We start from the raw sequence: 16,985 nt of genomic DNA, 5'->3' as shown, positions 1-16,985 counted from the left end.
ACAGGAATTTCAATAAGAGGCAAGCCACCTTCCCTCTCTAGGCTGTTTCATGTATATCGGGGGTAATCTGGGTATGCAGACTGGGCATACTGGTACATTTGTTGCGAAACTTGTTGAGTCGCGGCAATGGGCTGTGGCTGTGGTACCGCTACTGTCTGTGCTGGGTGTGATGAGGCATGCATAGGCTGTGTATTCTGCATGGGTTGTTCGTTCTGTGAGGTCTGTTGATGCCCATGTTCATGTCTAGGCGGATGCGGTCTTTCTTTAGTTTTACCTGTTGCTATATTATGTTTCAGGACTGGGCATTCATGTACATAATGACCTGGCTGCTTGCAGTAATTGCATGTCCCTTTAACGGGAGCGGTAGTGTGACTTGCCTGGGTCCCACCCTTTCTCTGACCGTCGGCTGGGACCGTCTGGGCTACTAACATTTTCATCTTCGTGTCTTTCATGCGTTTCTGTTCCTGATCTTGTTCTTCTCTAATTCTGTTCTGATGGTATTGGAGCATCTGTAACATCTGGGATGGCGTATTTGCCTGCCAAGTACTTTCAACTTTGTACACCCGATTCTTAACTAATGGTAGGGAATTCTCGACTAATTTTGATACAAAAAGATGCGGATATGACTCGCTACTTGGTTTGAGACCACTATTAATAATGAAACATTTCTCGAATCTTGAATAGAAGTCACTAGTATCTTCATCATGTTTCTGTTTACAGGACGAGATGGCGCCCCAATCTTCCTTTCTAGTTGTCAATAGTCTTGGCAGGACCTGTACTATCAAACTGGGTAATGCTTTAGTTTTCTCCCCAAGGCCTACCCCTGGGACACGTTTACTCTCTTCGTCTTCTATTTCTGCCCATGCAATCTTTTTGTCCCCCACCTCCCATTCCTTTTCCCTTAATTTCTCGTAGATGCCCGTGGGCAGCAGTACCTTCAACATTTTCGTGATATCCTCATATGTGTAATCCCCCATTAGTAACATGTCTTTAAGCTCTCTGTGAAAACCTGCAGGGTCTTTATCATGACACGGGACTAGTTTCTTCATTTCTAACAGTTCTAACTTGGTCAGAGGCGTGTGAACATACACGCGTTTCAAGAGATGATCTTCACCCATAACAGGGTGCACTTCTCGTAAGGGGTTCTGACTTTCAATGCCACCCAGGCGTTGCATGTGATACATTTTCCTTTCTGGAGGCGGGGCGGGAACATATTCAGAGCTTACAAAAGTGTTGTATTTATGTCGTTGTTCCAGAATTATTTGTATTAACTTGGTACTTAGGCCTCTCCATCTATCCATGAGTAGTGCTTCTAGTGTTTCGTATTTCCTCAAAACTCCCACTGGCTCCGGTATACTCAAGGAATTAACCTGGAAATCTGTCAAATATCTATCGTGGTTGGAGGATAAAGACTCACTTGCAGAAAGGTCTCACGGCTGGATGACTCTGAATACGTACTGTGAGCCAGCAGCCCAGAAGTAATTTAACACAGGTTACGCCAAGCATAAAAAAATTAGGTTTATGGAGTTTAGACTTGGCTTGTTGCCTGGTACTCAACATTCTCCACCCTGGATGAAGGAGAAGGCAGACCCTAGATGCCGGCTATGCGGGTTAGCATCGGAAGACCTGTTGCATCTATTATGCTCCTGTAAACAACTCTCGCAAGAACGTCGACAAATATTAAAAGAAAATTCAACCAGCGGGGAATTCGAACAAGGAGACAAGCAGTTCTGGCATGCCTTGCTCCAAGTGGTCCTCAACTAAACTGTGCCTTGGTAACATTTTTGACAGCATGCACTAAGAAATTGCCGGAAATTAAAAATACTGACTGAAAACGAACTTTTAATATTTATTTATGCATTTATAAACAAAGTATTATATCCAAGAATCACCGTGGTGTAAATAATTGTGATATGCACTTCTGGATATAACCTGCCTGGTCAAGTGTCTGCCTATATCCCAACTTTTAATGTACAGTCTTTTTAATAGAATGTTTTACCTTTTTATAATTATGGAGATTTTATGGGTTTGTAATGAAATATTTTTTGTGTTGCAATGGTTTTAACAAACTATGCAAAAATAAAATAAACTTGAAACTACCAATACATGGGGCTCCCCTTTGGCCTCAACACAACTCCAAAGGTTTTCTCAGAGCTGCAATTACTAGTAGCCTCCTCTTTGCTAACATACAAGTGTCAGTGCTGCTAATATCTGGAGCACCACATCTTAATCTAGCCTACTCTGCTCCAGCCTTGGTTCTTCAGACTCTTTTTGATCTGGGGTTCTTCAGGAACTTTACAAAATTCTCTTTGATTCTAACTAATGACTTCAATTTGGCTGTGTTTTCCAGATGCCGAATTACGGATTCCCTTCACTCTTAAGTAGTCATAAAAAAGACCCTGAATCTCTCTTAAGCACAGCTTAATGACAGACTAGAGGTTTTAGTGTCTTGTGAAGACCTCTACCAGCAAGAAATAGTAAAGATATATAGAAAACCTTAGATAAGAACTGAGGAAACATCATTTTCACTTGGTTGTTTTACAGTTGTGTTCTAGTATGGCCTCATGTATTTATATTGTGTGGTCCCAATTTGAATAGGGTTTCTTTATTAATGTAAGAAAAGGCCTCTTTTTATATGGTCACCCCCAAACCTTTGGAATGATGCTGCTGTTTTTTGTACTCAGTGCACTGAGGCCAGTTAATCAAACCTCAGTGCCAGAGCCCTGACATTAAAACATGTATGTTTGATTGACTTCTACCAAATTAGCATAATCTAACTTACTTGTAAGTCTCTAGTGTATGGTAGTCACCCCAGGGACTGCAGCTCTGGTTGTGCTACCCTGGATGTGACGAAGGCAAAACATGTTCCTAGTTGCTACTACAAACTGGAAGAGCAGTTTTAAACTACTAACTCGACTTGGTCTATTTACTGTAATGGCAAAGCTAAATCCGCCCTTTCTAATGTTGGTCTATCGAGCTCTAAGGCAATTTGGAAAGCAGAACATGTACATTTACATGGTCAAACAGTAAAAGCCCCCAATTGTCATTTGTTCTGTGGAAAAGGCTACTAGTCACATTTGTGAAAGCAGAGTTACAAGCTGACACCTCTGCCTTGCTAACGTCTGACTGGGACTACTAATGTTGGTACTGTAAGATATCAAATGACTCATTACATTAAGCCCAACTTAATGCTAAAGTTGAAATTAATGTAACTTGTTACAGTGTTCAACTTTAACAAATTTACCACTTTGTTGCCCAAAGTCTCCTATGCCCATTCAAGGTTGTTCATGAAGTGTGTCCCTAAGACAGCTGTCTGCCCTCCTGAGGAGATATGAAATGACTCCCAGGAAAGGACACAATAAAAGCCTGTGTTGGGCAGGAAGCCAAATGCTTGTTAGCCCAAAAGGCAAATTTCAAAGGAGAAGCCATCTTTGAAGGGCAAGTGAGAAACACCTGGGTGAGGGGCTGCACTAATCTTTAGGTAAACAAAGAGGGAAAATCAGTTGTCAAACTGTATTTCTAAGGACAAGTCGGTCCCTTGGTGGCCACATACGTGTTGGGCTTAGGAGCTCTGCATGCTGAGAGAGGGGTACTACCATCTTGAGTGTGGGCAGAATAGAGACTTCTGGGCTAGCTAGATGCTACACTTCACAGAAAGTTGCCATCAGGTGTGAGGGAACCTGGTAGTCTATTGGCTAGTCACCGTGACCTTTCCCGAGGGCTTTTTCTGGGCATAAGAAGGGCAGCCTTGGCACCCAGACCTGAAATATTGGACTGAAGAAGAGGACCGATGGCCCTGCTGCACCAAGGACCCGGGAAAGAGAGGATGCACCAATATGGACTGCACCATCTGTACCTGGTGGCACTAGCAAAGGAGAAAGGACTGAGCCTGCTGTGTCCTGCTCGTGGAGAACTAGACTCCTGAGCCCAGCCGAAGCACGAGACTCTAAGGGTCAGTTGGTGGGCCTGCTGTTCGCAGCACAAGGCCCAACCAGCTGAAGAAGCGGCCTGGGGCGATCTGGTAGCCCATATTTTCGAATTGCTGCTCCTCACCGCTGTGCAGCCCAAGGAACCAAGACCTGATGCTCAAAAATTGCCACCGAGTCTGCTGGACCCGGAGTATTCGCTGGAGTACAGCTAGGTCGCTCAGTACACAAGTACTGCCAAAAGAAGAAACCTGCTGAAACCGCTGTACTGGGTGACTGGTAGTCCATTGGCGACTGATCTTCTAGCCACCTCGAGAGAATTTCAAGGGATGGGGACCCCTGTAGCCAGGATTACCTCACCAGGCCTGTGAATCAAGGTGTAGCCCCTAGTAAGACCCCCGTTATTTGCACAGCATCCTTGAGCCTTTTCAACATGCTATATGCCTTGCATCAGGAAAACTCCATACAAGTCAATGACAAGGAGCCACTGACGCTAGAACTGAATTAAAAACTGCTTTTCTCGGAGACTTAATTTTGTGTGGACCTTGCTGGGCCCCCCCGTCTGGCTCCCTGCCAGAGTTGGTCGCCTAAGTATTTCTAAGAAACTGCATTAATACTTACAATAGGTTTTCCTGAAAAAGTATGTGTCAAATTTGCTAAATTTTTCAACGCTTGTTTGTGGTTAATTATAAAGCATTGGTTTACTATACCTTTCACATTTGGTATCTCCAGACCCTTTTTCATTTCCCAGTCCCTGGGTCTTTCTATTAAGGCCCCGGCCACTCCTGGTTTTCATTCCTTTTGTAACCAGGGTTGAGACGCCCTTCCACCAGGCCTTTGCAGAACCAGCCACAGCGAGGCTGTGGTCGCGGATTCCGCAGGGGCGGGTCAGGGAACCAACATGCGGGTCCAACCACCTTCACCCACGATGATTCCACCTCTAAACCCCCTTATTTGAGCATCAGGGAGCACCCCACGCCAGTTGGTGGCAGGATCCGCCACCACCTCCCCCGCTGGCGCGAGGTTAAGTCGGACAAATGGGTGCTGCAGATATTCTACAAGGTTACTTCCTTCCCTTTCATTCCCCGTTCCATGCCATGCCACCTCGGTGCCATCGCATTTAGGGGGTTCATTTGGCTCTTCTCCAACAGGAAGTTGCGGCCCTCTTTGCCAAGGGGGGCATCGAGCGCGTTCCTGGGCCAGAAGTAGGGAGTAGTTGCTATTCCCACTACTTTCAGGTCCCCAAGAAGGACAATGGGGGTCTGCGTCCTATCTTGGACATCCGGGATTTGAATAGATGCCCCCGGAAGGAAAAGTTGAAGATGCTAACCCTGGCTCAGGTCTTGACTGCTCTCTGCCCTGGAGACTGGATGGTAGCGTTGGACTTGCAGGACGCATATTTACACATCCCCGTCCTGCCAGCCCACCGGCATTACCTGTGTTTCACGGTAGGCCAGGAGCAGGAGAATTTTCAGTTTACCGTGCTCCCTTTCGGCCTTACCAGCGCCTCTCTGGTGTTCACGAAAGTGATGGCAGTGGTCGCAGCTCAGGGGTCTTAGTCTTCCCCTACCTCGACGACTGGTTGTTGAAGGCAGGCTCGCCCCAGGCAGTCGTCCCCCACCTTCAGTCTACAGCAGACCTCCTGCATTTGCTGGGGTTCTCTCTCAACATGCCGAAGTCACACCTGAGTCTCTTTCAGAAGCTCCCCTTCATCGGAGCAGTTCTGGATTCGACTCAGTTTCGGGTTTATCCTCCCAAGGAGCAAGTCTGGGATATTCGGGCTCTGATTCTGATCTTTTAGCTTCTGTCCCGGGTTTCCGTCAGGATGACCCTCCGGCACCCCGACCTGATGGCCTCCTGCATCCTGCTAGTACGACATGCCAGATGACACATGCGGGCTCTGCAGTGGGACCTGAAGTTCCAGTGGGCCCAGCATCAGGGCAACCGGTCCGATCATGACCAGATCTCGGAGGGCACTGCATGACAGCTGCAGTGGTAGCTCACGAATCGCGATTGGATCAGTTGCAGATCCTCTCCCTTCCCCAACCGGAGCACACAGTGGTGACAGATGTGTCCCTCCTGGTATGGGGAGGCCACGTGGGAGAGGTGGAGATCAGAGGCCTCCGGTCTCCGGCAGAGTCCCGGCTCCATAACAACCTTCTGGAGCTGCGGGCGATCCAACTTGCACTGAAGACATTCCTTCCCTCTATCTGAGGAAGTGTAGTGAGGTGTTCATGGACAACACCACTGCCATGTGGTATTGCAACAAGAAAGGCGGGGTGGGGTCCTGGTCCCTATGTCAGGAGGCTTTGCGCCTCTGGACATGGCTGGAACAAGACATTACCTTGATGGTTCAACACCTGGCAGGTTCTCTGAACGCCAGGGTGGACAAACTCAGTCGCCGGTGCTTGATTGATCACGAATGGCGTCTGAACTCGGACGTTTTGCAAGGTCTCTTTCAGAAGTGGGGAGAGCCTTGGTTAGATCTATTCGCCACCAAAGAGAACGCGCAATATCATCAGTTCTGCACGTTGGCATTTCCAAGGCGGCACTCGCTCGGCGAAGCTTTTCGGCATGAGTGGAGTTGCGGTCTGTTGTACGTCTTCTGCCCAGAGTGCTGAAGAAGATCAGGCGTGACGGGGCCCAGGTCATTCTGGTGGCTCTGGACTGGATTTGAAGAGTATGGTATCCTGAGCTACTCAGTATGAGCATCGATCCCCTGATCCATCTGCCTCTTTGGGAGGATCTTCTGTCGAAGCAGGGGACAATCCTCCACCCGAACATGTCTGGCCTCCACCTCCATGCGTGGAGATTGAGTGGCGACAGGCTTTCGACCTTCCTCCCGAAGTCTGTAATGTCATTCTGGCAGCCAGGCGTCCCTCCAATAAATCAGTATACGCCTGCCAATGGAACAGATTTGTGGCATGGTGCACAGCAAAGGCTGTGGATCCCCTTTCTGCCCCTCTTTCTGAGGTTCTGCTGTTTCCTCTGTCTTTGGCCCAGCAGGGCTCTGCTCTGGGCTCTATCAAAGGTTATCTTTCTGCCATCTCCGCCTTTCTAAGGCTTCCTGATTAGCCTTCTCTTTTTAAGTCCCCGGTTGTGAACCGTTTCTTGAAGGGCATTACGCACAGGTTCCCTCCCGTGCCTTTCATAATGCCTCAGTTGGACTTGAATCTTGTCTTGACTTACCTGATGTGCGCTCTTTTTGATCCCTATCATAACTGTCCCTTGTGTTGTCTTACTCTAAAGACAGCTTTCCTGGTAGCTATCACCTCTGATTTAAGAGTGTGAGCTCCAGGCTCTTTCTTCTAAACCTCCTTTCCTTTCTGTTCATCCGGACAAGGTGGTTTTATGGACCCGTCCTTCTTTCCTGCCAAAGGTTGTCACACCCTTCCACATCGGGCAGACCATCACTTTGCCTACCTTCTTTCCGCCTCCTTCCAGGGAGGAGGTGAGGCTCCACCGTCTGAACCCAAAACGTGCGCTTGCTTTCTATTTGCAGTGTACACAACAGTTCCAGGTGGATGATCAACTCTTTCTTGGCTACGTGGGTGCCAAAAAAGGTCAGGCTCTACACAAACGGACCATTTCCAGGTGGGTCGTTTTGTGCATCAAGCATGTTACTCCTTGGCCAAGAAGGAGCCTCTTGTGGGGCTGCGTGCCCATTCGTCCAGGGCAACTGCAGCCACTACTGACTTGGGACGCAGTGTTTCCTTGCAGGACATTTGTCAGGCGGCATTATGTGGGCCTCTCTGCACACGTTTACAAAGCACGACTGCCTTGACAGTCAGGTCCAGAGAGACTGCTTCTTTGGCCAATCTGTGCTCCGTCACTTTCTGGTGTAATCCTGTTCGCAGACCCACCTCCGGGTTTGATATTGCTGGGGTATCTATTCTAAGGTAAGTTATTTATCACTAACGTGCAGGGTTCGAAAATTCCACTCGACCGCTCGCATAGTCGAGCTAAATTTAACAAGGTCGAGCTGTTTTTAGGTCCTACTTGCCTTTTCTGGCGAGTAGGAAAACAAACCAACTTTTGCCCTCTGTCTGTGAAATCTGAAAGAGACACGTTAGTGATAGATTCCTTACCTTAGAATATCCCCAGGCGTCAGACTGGATCCGGAAATTTTTGCGTAGCAATACCCCTGCGCGCTGTTAGGCGTCGTCTGCGGCTCCGCGTCCGTCGTCGGCGTCGTGAGCGCCGGGATGACGTCATCGGAGTATATAGACGGCGCCCATGCGCGCTGACGTCAGTTCTTCTTTTTTCCGCGCCAGCTAGCGCAGATCCGGAAGAAGCTCTACCCCCAGTCACTTTTTGACTGAAAACTTTTTGATCTTTTTGATCCTCTACTTAGTCGATTCTCGACTATCGGTGCCAGGGATGCCCGGGTTCAAGCCTTGCTCGAAGTGCGGCCGACTCATGTCGGTCACGGACCCCCATCGCCGGTGCCTGAAGTGCTTAGGCCTCGACCACGACGATCGAACCTGTGACGACTGCCGGGCCCTGACGTCGAAGGCTAGGCGGGAGCGGTCCCGCAAGCGTCTCGAGCTGAGGCAGTCGGCCCCGCGCCGCTCCAGGTCCCGGTCCCGGTCCCACGGGAGGTCGAGGGACAGGTCGCGAGGTCGGAGTCATCGACGCTCCGGGAGTGGTCACCGATCGTCTGGATCCAAGTCCTCAGGTAAGAGGCATGAGAGGTCGGAGCGCCACCATCGGTCCTCCGACCCGCCCCGACGCTCGCTCGATGCGGCCGGGGGTTCGGGCGACACCGCCCACGCGGCTCCGCGGGAGTCGCAAGCGTCGCCGCCTGCCCCACACCTTCGGGTCCCTGGGCACGGCGCGTCGCAGGAGGAGGTCGAGAGGTACCTCATGGCCATGAGGGCCCTCCCTCCTCAGTCGGTTCCCGTGGCGCCTTCGGGCCGATCGGCTCCGTCTGGAGGTCCTTCCGGGTCGGGCGCTTCGGCCCCGACGACGTCGGGTGCTTCGGGCCCGGCGCCGCTGGCGACTTCGGTCCCGGCGCCGCGCGACCTCGCTGGATCCGGCTCCGGATCCGGGACCTCGCCGGTCGACCTTACGACCTCACCGGCGCCGTCCCTTCAGGTGTCGTCCCCGGCAGCCGTAGTGGTTGCCGACCCCAATGCTTCCTACGGTCCGCCTCAGGCGTCGGAGGGGCGCCGCTGGGCGCCGATTCCGTCGGCCATCGGAGAATTCTATCTCCACGAGGAGGCCCTGGCTGTTCATCCTGGTCTCCAGGAGCTGGGTGACGAGGAGCAATGGGAGGGGTCCGAGGACCCTCTGGCACGTGATTGCCAGTCACATCAGGACTGGACATATGAGCTTGGGGAGGCCAGTGGTATTGACACCTCGCCAGACACTGGATTTACGTCGCCCCCGACTGTGGCTTCGGAGGCGGGTTCTGCTTACAGCGTAGTGTTGACGAAGGCAGCTAAGGCCCTAAACCTTGAGCTCCCCGTCGCGGCCGTGAGGACTAATCTCCTCACTGAGGTGCTCAAACAGCAGTCCGGCTCCGCGGAGCCCCTTCTGCCGTTCAATGAGGCCTTGTGTGACGTTCTGCTGGGCACTTGGTCCAAGCCCGCCACAGGTCCCCCTGTGGATAGGAACGTGGCCAGACGCTACCGCCCGGCACCGGGCGACCCTTGCTTTTTGTCCACCCACCCCACCCCCGAGAGCCTGGTCATCCAGGCCTCCACTTCCCAGACCGCATTCCCGACGGCCCCGCCCGATCGGGAATCCAAGAGATATGAGCAGTTCGGGAAGAAGGTCTTCTCGTCTGTGAGCCTAGGGCTCCGGTCAGTCAACACCAACTGTCTCTTGGGCCGCTACACCCACACTCTGTGGGACACGGTTGCGGAGGTGCTGCCACAATGCTCTGAGGAGGTCAGGGCTAAACTCAGCCAAACCCTTGCGGACGGCCGAGATGCGGCACGATTTTCCATCCGGTGTGGGCTGGATACCACGGACTCACTGGGCAGGGCGATGGCAACGACGGTGGCGGTTCGACGCCACGCCTGGTTGAGGTCCGCCAATTTCTCGGCCGATGTCCAGGCCACTCTCCTGGACATGCCGTTTGATGGCCGTCGCCTCTTCGGCGACAAGGCAGACCATGCGCTGGAACGTTTTAAGGACTCCAGGGCCACGGCCAAGTCCTTGGGCCTTGCGGCCCCACGCCAGCAATCGGGTGCCTTTCGCTCCTTTCGTGGCCACGGAAGGGGCGCCCCACCACGGACCGTCAGCCACGCGCCGCAGAATGTTCAGCAACGCGGTGGCGGCCGTGGGAACCGCCGTGGCGGTGGTCGGGGCCAGCGGCGAGGCCAGTCCACACCTCCCTCAGCAGCCCCCGCCTCAAAACCTTCCTAGTCCGAGTTTTCAGGCCCATGTGACGCCTGTGGGAGGCAGGGTTCGCCATCACCTCTCCCACTGGCATACAGTCACTTCGGACAGGTGGGTGCTGCAAATTGTCCGAAGGGGTTTCTCCCTCCCCTTCGAGTCTTCCCCTCCATCCATGCCACCTCAATGCCACCGTGTGTCGGGGGATCACTTGCGACTTCTGCAAGGGGAAGTTTCGGCCCTCTTGGCCAAGAGGGCCATCGAGCGCGTTCCTGGGCCAGAAGTAGGACGTGGCTGTTACTCCCACTACTTTCTGGTACCCAAGAAGGGCAAAGGGGGCCTACGCCCTATCTTGGATCTGCGGAACGTGAACGGCTTCCTCCGTACGGAGAAGTTCAAGATGCTCACTTTGGCTCAGGTCCTGGCTGCCCTGGACCCAGGAGACTGGATGGTAGCGTTGGACTTGCAGGACGCCTATTTCCACATCCCCGTCCTGCCGGCCCACCGGCGTTACCTGCGGTTCACGGTAGGCCACGAGCACTTTCAGTTTACCGTGCTCCCCTTCGGCCTTACCAGCGCCCCACGGGTGTTCACGAAGGTGATGGCGGTGGTCGCAGCCCATCTGCGCAGGCAAGGGGTGTCAGTCTTCCCCTACCTCGACGACTGGTTGTTGAAGGCGGGCTCGCCCCAGACAGTCGTCAGCCACCTCCAGACTACGGCCGACCTCCTGCACTTGCTGGGGTTCTCCATCAATGTGCCGAAGTCACACCTGTGTCCCTCTCAGAAGCTCCTTTTCATCGGAGCGGTTCTCGACTCGGCGCAGTTTCGGGTTTACCCACCCGAGCAGCGGGTTCGGGATATTCAGGCTCTGATTCCTGTCTTCGGGCCGTTATCCCGGGTCTCGGTCAGGTTGACGCTGCGGCTTCTGGGACTGATGGCCTCCTGCATCCTTCTGGTGCGTCACGCCAGGTGGCGGATGCGGGCTCTGCAGTGGGACCTGAAGTTTCAGTGGGCCCAGCATCAGGGCAACCTGTCCGATCATGTCCTGATCTCGGAGGGCACTGCGAGACAACTGCAGTGGTGGCTCACGGACCGCGACTGGGTCAGTGGCAGACCTCTCTCTCTACCCCAGCCGGAGCACGTAGTTGTGACGGACGCGTCCCTCCAGGGCTGGGGAGGCCACATGGGAGAGGCGGAGATCAGAGGCCTCTGGTCTCCGGCGGAGTCCCGGCTCCACATCAACCTTCTGGAGCTGCGGGCGATTCGTCTTGCACTGAAGGCATTCCTCCCCTCTGTCAGGGGGAGCGTGGTGCAAGTGTTCACCGACAACACCACCGCCATGTGGTACTGCAACAAACAGGGCGGTGTGGGGTCGTGGACCCTTTGCCAGGAGGCTCTGCGCCTCTGGCAGTGGCTGGAACATCAGGGCGTGACTCTGGTGGTTCAACACCTGGCAGGTTCTCTGAATGCCAGGGCGGACGAACTCAGCCGCCGGTGCATGATGGATCACGAATGGCGTCTGAACTCGGACGTGGCGCAAGGTCTCTTTCGACAGTGGGGAGAGCCTTGGTTAGATCTATTCGCCACAGAAGAGAACGCGCAATGTCAGCAGTTCTGCGCGTTGGAGTTTCCAAGGCGGCACTCGCTCGGAGACGCTTTTCGTCGCGAGTGGAGCTGCGGCCTGTTGTACGCCTTTCCGCCTATACCACTTCTGCCCAGAGTGCTGAAGAAGATCAAGCGCGACCGGGCCCAGGTTATCCTTGTGGCTCCGGACTGGGCTCGAAGATACTGGTATCCCGAGCTACTCAGCATGTCAGTCGATCCCCCGATTCGTCTGCCTCTTCGGGAGGACCTTCTGTCGCAGCAGCAGGGGACGGTCCTGCACCCGAACCTGTCCAGTCTCCACCTACAAGCTTGGAGATTGAGCGGCGGCAGTTGAGGCCATTTGACTTGCCTCCCGAAGTCTGTGACATCATTCTGGCAGCCAGGCGTCCCTCCACTAAGTCGGTATACGCCTGCCGGTGGAATAGATTTGTGGCATGGTGCGCAGCAAAGGCTGTGGATCCCCTCTCTGCACCCCTTTCGGAAGTGCTGCTCTTTCTTCTTTCCCTTGCCCAGCAGGGCTCTGCTCTGGGCACTCTTAAAGGGTATCTCTCTGCTCTTTCAGCCTTCTTGAGGCTACCTGATCAGCCTTCTTTGTTCAAGTCCCCTATAGTGAGTAGATTTCTGAAGGGCATCACACACATGTTCCCTCCTGTTCCCTTCGTGATGCCCCAGTGGGACTTGAACCTTGTTCTCACCTATCTGATGTGTGCTCCCTTTGAGCCACTTCATAACTGTCCTCTTCGCCTCCTTACGCTGAAGACGGCCTTCCTGGTTGCCATCACCTCTGCCAGGAGAGTGAGTGAGCTCCAGGCTCTTTCTTCTTCTCCGCCTTTCCTGTCTGTTCACCCTGATAAGGTGGTGTTGCGTACACGACCTTCCTTTCTGCCCAAGGTTGTCACGGCCTTCCACATCGGGCAGTCCATCACCTTGCCCACCTTCTTTCCGCCTCCGCATCCCTCGAAAGAGGAGGAGAGGCTCCACCGTCTGGATCCAAAACGTGCGCTCTCCTACTACTTGGACCGCACTCGCCAATTCCGGGTGGATGACCAACTCTTCGTTGGTTACGTGGGCGCGAAGAAGGGAAAGGCTGTACACAAGAGGACCATCTCCAGGTGGATCATCTTGTGCATCCAAGCATGCTACTCCATGGCGAGGAAGGAGCCCCCGGCTGGATTGCGGGCTCACTCCACTCGGGCCACGGCAACGACAACTGCCCTGGGCCGCGGTGTCCCCCTGCAGGACATCTGTCAGGCAGCCACGTGGGCCTCGCTGCACACGTTCGCAAGACACTACTGCCTGGACAGTCAAGTCCGGAGGGATGGCTTCTTTGGCCGTTCCGTCCTCCAGGACTTTCTGGTGTGATATTGGTTCGCAGACCCACCACCGCGGGGTTGGTATTGCTGGGGTATCTATTCTAAGGTAAGGAATCTATCACTAACGTGTCTCTTTCAGATGCACAAGTTACTACTTGTGTAACGATATATCTGTAAGAGACATTAGTTAGTGATAGATTCCTTACCGCCCTCCCATCCTCCCCGTTCTGCGAACCGATATTTAGGGTTAAGGTCATCCCCTTTCAGGGCCCTAGTTTCATGGCACCAGTGTTAGTTCTATCATGGCTCTGCGTATCTGGCGCGGAAAAGCTGTGTTATCAGAACTGACGTCAGCGCGCATGGGCGCCGTCTATATACTCCGATGACGTCATCCCGGCGCTCACGACGCCGACGACGGACGCGGAGCCGCAGACGACGCCTAACAGCGCGCAGGGGTATTGCTACGCAAAAATTTCCGGATCCAGTCTGACGCCTGGGGATATTCTAAGGTAAGGAATCTATCACTAACTAATGTCTCTTACAGATATATCGTTACACAAGTAGTAACTTGTGCAACGGAGCAAATGTGACAAGATAACAAGATATAAAGGCATTTTTATTGCTCACAAAGTTAATGAGCAATAAAGATGCCTTTAAATCTTGTTATCTTGTCACATTTGCTCCGCTTTCAGAGACTGAGGTCAAGTAGTTTGTAGTTAGGTCGAGGACATTTTTTAAGGTGCTAGTCCTGCAGGACTAGTACCATTTTTTTGTTTCTTCAAGCCCTTCTAACGTGTCTCTTTCAGATGCACAAATTACTAATTGTGTAACGACATATCTGTAAGATACATTTAGTTAGTAATAGATTCCTTACCACCCCACCCATCCTCCCTGTACTGCGAACTGATTACTAGGGTTAAGGTCATCCCTTTCAGGGCCCTAGTTTTATGCACCAATGATCAGTATCTTGTATGGCTCTGCATTCCTGGTGTGGAAAGTCGTGTACAGAACTGACAGCCCGCATGGGTGCAGCGCAAAGGACTCTCTGTGATGTCATCTCGGCGCTGACGACACCAGTGACGGACGCGGAGCTGCTGGACGCCACCTACTTTCTGGATCCAGTCTGACGCCTGGGGATATTCTAAGGTAAGGAATCTATCACATACTAATGTCTCAAGTAGTAACTTGTGCATTAAGGCTACAATCCCGATCTTCAGGTCTCAGTGAGTATGATTGAGGCTTCTTTGGCCTACTAGCCTTCTGCTTACTCACCATGCCTTATGGCACACACAAGCATTGCTGTGAGAACTAAAGTCTCAGTGGGCCCGCACAAAGTGAACCTGTCTGATTCCATCCAGTTGTCACAGGAAACAACAAAAGATTTGCGGTGGTGGCTACTTGAATGCAAATGAGCCAGCGGCAAGCAGGTCTCCCTACCCACCCAGCGCTGCCGGTGATGATGAATGTGTCACTTCTAGTTGCGGAGGTTATCTCGGAGAAATGGAGATCAGCAAACTTGAGGCTTTGGCAAAGAGCTGCCTCCACATCAGTTTGCTAGAGTTGATGGCAGTTCGGTTGGGAATGAAGGCCTTCCTGCCCTCCATCAAGGTGCAGCTTGTGCACGTTGTCATGGGTAACACTACAGCCATGTGGTTCTGCAACAAGCAGGGCGGGTTGGGATCCTGGGTCAAGAGACTCTATACCTCTGGAGCTGGCTGAATGGTCAGGGGATTTTCCTGGCGGTACACCCACCTGGTGGGGGTCTGTAAACACCAGGATGGACAAACTTAGTCGACGGCACCCAGCAGATCACCAATGGTTGTTACTCCCAGAGGTGGCATTGGGCATCTTCTGTCAGTGGGGAGAACCATGGCTCGATTTCTTCGCCACTGCTGAGAATAAGCAATGTTCGCACTTTTCACCATGGAGTTCCCAAGAAGGCTCTCTCTAGGAGACACAATAAGGTTAGGGTGAGTTCCGAATTCCTGTACACCTTTCCGCTGCTACCACTCCTAACTCGAATTCTGAACATCATCAGGAGCGACCGGGCCCAGTCATTCTAGTGGCTCTTGACTGGGCCAGGAGAAAAATGGTTCCTGGAACTTAGACTAAAACATCTGTCCTCTGATCAGGCTGCCACTTTGGGAGTATTGCATGTCACATGTCCCGCACGTGAGCCTGCACTAGCTGCGCATTCATGCGTGAAGACTGAGCAGAGACAGTTGATCTCCTTTGATCTTTTGCTTGAATTAGTTGATGTCATTTTAGAATCCAGGCGGCCTCAACAAAATCTGTATGCAAGATGCTAAGACAAATTGTGTGTTTTGCCGGACTTGCCAGTTGGACCTATTGCAAGCAAAACTGCCAGATGTGTTGTTGTGTCCTTTGTTTTGGCCCAGCAAGTTATTGCTCTGGGCACAATTAAAGTTTCCCTATCAGCCAGGCGGGCATCAGTGCATAAGTTCATAAATCACTACTGCCTCGACAGTCCGGTCTGTCAAGATGGGTATTTTGAACGCTCAGTCCTGGAGGGATTTTTAGCCTGAGCCATTCCACTGACCCACCATCTTGGGAGAGATTGCTTTATTATTGCTTCACTAAAGGAGGATTCAGTGGGTAGAAGGTATCCATCAGAAGAACAAGGTACACAACTTTGGTAAAGCTCTCTCTGGTGGATAGTCTATCTAACTGCAGATTCCCCACAGCCTTCCCACCTACCCTTCCTGTGGAATTGTCTCTTTTCCACCTAATAAGTTACCAAGCTATGAATCTGTACCTTTCACATCTGCTAAATTGTTAAACTCCATGTCCGACGTTGTGGACCTAGTCAAGAAAGATAATGACAGCAGTGTGCAATGCTGTCAATTATATGTGGCTCCGATATCACTGCCACTATCAAGGCTACTCAAAAATCCCTGTCATTCGAGAGAGGTATAGCGACTAATCCCTTATACTACCAGGCTCTGTATGCATTTGCCCATCTCGCCAGTCAGTTCATGCTGAACATGTAAATATATACCCCTATGCCCTGATTTTACTCTTACACCTGTAACATACCGAAAACCACGCTTTATATTAAACATAAATCAAATGAATAACTAATACTTGCATGGCCATTCGTAGTACTAACTTTGAATGCTTTTAATGAACAGTTTTAAGGAGCCGGTTTGGGGAGCCACCACTCGCTGCCAGGTAGGCAAATTTGTTGCGAATAGAAGAGTAAATGTCACAATAAAAGTTTCTTATCTTTTTTCTTTAAATGTGAGTTGATAAAGAACATTCCAGCTATGAATTTGAATAATGATATGGCTACTTGGTATGATAAAAGTTACTGAATGGAGTACATTGGAAACTCAACTGTTTCTGTCTTTAATTTGAAATAATTTTAAAGATCTGAATTGCCATCATTTAGTCATAATTGATGGTAATGGGTATAGATTTGGAGCATGGGTGCTTGCAAACGTTTCCCCAGGGGCCAAACCATTTGTTCTGTGATCTGACCGAGGGCCTCATTGAAGCCAGGAGGGTGGTTGTCGAGGAGGTAGGGGGAGGTGTAAGGTGTGTGTGGTGGAGGCAAAGCATGTACATATAGTGGCTGAATTGCAGAATGTGAAACCGGAATATCTGGATCAATCCCGGCTAACCCACCTGATCAAACTCTGTGACCCTAGGCAATTGTTCTATTTCATTTTCCATCCTTTTAATTCATTCACATAAAAGAGGACCTCCAAATACAAGACTTCAGCATTTGCAATGTACATAACCTTCTGTGTTTGATTTAATAAACTATAATATT

General features: G+C 51.6%; 1 protein-coding gene across 3 annotated transcripts in view; it reads left to right on the top strand.

Moving 5' to 3' along the window:
* BPTF (bromodomain PHD finger transcription factor) overlaps window positions 1-16,985 on the top strand; it is a 1,660,779-nt gene that overhangs the window by 1,543,319 nt on the left and 100,475 nt on the right. The window lies entirely within an intron of this gene.

Source organism: Lissotriton vulgaris, chromosome 7 (genome assembly GCF_964263255.1).
Source record: "Lissotriton vulgaris chromosome 7, aLisVul1.2, whole genome shotgun sequence".
NCBI classification, from domain to species: domain Eukaryota; kingdom Metazoa; phylum Chordata; class Amphibia; order Caudata; family Salamandridae; genus Lissotriton; species Lissotriton vulgaris.
Note: the sequence above shows the minus strand (reverse complement) of the source record. Positions and strands in the feature narration are given on the sequence as shown.